We start from the raw sequence: 1,836 nt of genomic DNA, 5'->3' as shown, positions 1-1,836 counted from the left end.
ATTAAGCCAAGATTACCTTGAAATATTGAATTGTTTTATCTATTCTGTGCCATATACCAAAGCAACTGCAACTGCTATCTGTATTTTGGCTTTCAAAGGAAGATTTAGAGGCTCCTATCTTTAATGTGTGCGTATTATCCAAAAGAAAAGAGCCTTATCTAGTCATCGGATAAGCTGACGACATACCTACTACTCTATTCACGATATCAACAGTGCTTGAAATCCAAATTAAATGAAGATTAATTGTTTCATATAGCTTAAGAGTCGAGCGGCACAACGATACTGCTTCATCATTTGCCTTAACACTTATCTTTGATGGCTGAGTAGGTTGTTAGTTTGGTCTTCTTTCGGCTTAATGCCCGTTTCCGCTAGTGGGCCGCAAGTTAGCTTGGTAATACGTGAAAATATAAGCAATGATTTACGTCATTGTTTACAAACGTCACTAAAATCATTCTATATATATATATGATTGCTTAAATATGATTCTGAAACACATATGGTTTTTTTGATAGATACGCCTTCTATATGTCGACCTTGAAACTTTTCAGCAATTGCAGTAGTTGTTGCTCTTGAATGATTCTCATTTTAGTTCAAAAATATAAATATAGTCCAGGAATATAAAGTTATTTGATATTAAAGCTATGAGTTTATGATTATTATATTATTCCAATCCCGCAACAAAATGCAACGAAACTCATAATGGTCAAGCATCCATTGTGATACCTTAAGGAATTTTTTTCTCGTCTACTCAGCACAATCTAACATGCATTCATAATAATATAATTTATACTAACTTTATATACCGACTATAGATGTGTTCCATCTTTGTCTAGAGAAGCACTAACTAGCTATCCTTTCAAATGACACTACATCCAACCTAACATAACAAGGCCTTCAATCCAAGCTAAGTTTACCTTTAACGTTTATCAATTATTCTATAATTTATTTATTAAAAATAATTATTTATAAATAATACAAATCTTTTAATATTTGCTATGATTTCTTCTGACGAATTTCTAAAAATAAATGTTAAATCAATAATTTTTTTATTTTCTACTAATGGTAGGCTTTATGAGAATTTTTCAGGAAAATAAATTAAAATTAACAAATAAAAAACCGATATATATAGAGAAGTGGCAGTACAACAAATTATAATTTGCAATATTCAAACCAACGGATTTAAGTTCTTTATTAACACTTAATAAATCATTGAACTATTGGGTGCATTTATGGTGAGATATCGTTGAATGGTGAAGCACGTACGGTTTGCAGTAAATGCGAATAAAAAATATTTATGCGCCACTGTGCCATGTCCATTGCAACATTGTCAGAGGCATAAATTCATGGCATTATTCAGAAGTATTGATTCCAGCCTTTACCAAGGGATTTGACAAAAAATGACAAATCGTTTGGCACTCTATTCATATCCAGCATTGCATAGAAGCGCTGCTGGCTGTAATTGTTTTATTCCACTATGTATATGCTTGGCACTTCGAGTGACGGCTTGCAGAGGAGCTAATACGTCCATTAATTGTAGTTGCTTTGCATATAAATGTTAAATTAAGCATTGTTCATATATGTTTTTCTTAAACAAATATTATTGTAAGTGCCATAATGAGCTCCAAACAAAACGAAACAATATTTAATTTATTAAAGCTTTTGTTAGTTCCAAACCAAACCAAGGCAAAATATTATTTTATTCTTCAAAAATATTTTGTTTATTATTCTCTATATTAAGTATATATAGTATACTCGTATGTAATGCAGAATGCTTAAACTAAGAGTAAACTTTTCAGTATTATTTACATACTCAGTAAATGCTATTTCAATGCTATT

At 30.7% G+C, this 1,836-nt stretch overlaps 1 non-coding gene across 1 annotated transcript; it reads right to left on the bottom strand.

The window, feature by feature from the left end:
* Positions 1 to 771: 771 nt before the first annotated feature.
* Positions 772 to 867, bottom strand: LOC119686657. The gene has a single exon (XR_005253054.1). It is a non-coding gene; the product is annotated as a U6atac minor spliceosomal RNA (small nuclear RNA).
* Between the last annotated feature and the right edge of the window lie 969 nt (positions 868 to 1,836).

The sequence above is a fragment of the Teleopsis dalmanni genome, chromosome 2, assembly GCF_002237135.1.
Source record: "Teleopsis dalmanni isolate 2A chromosome 2, ASM223713v2, whole genome shotgun sequence".
Lineage (NCBI taxonomy): Eukaryota > Metazoa > Arthropoda > Insecta > Diptera > Diopsidae > Teleopsis > Teleopsis dalmanni.
The sequence above is the reverse complement of the archived record's forward strand: the minus strand, read 5'-3'. Positions and strand labels throughout refer to the sequence as shown.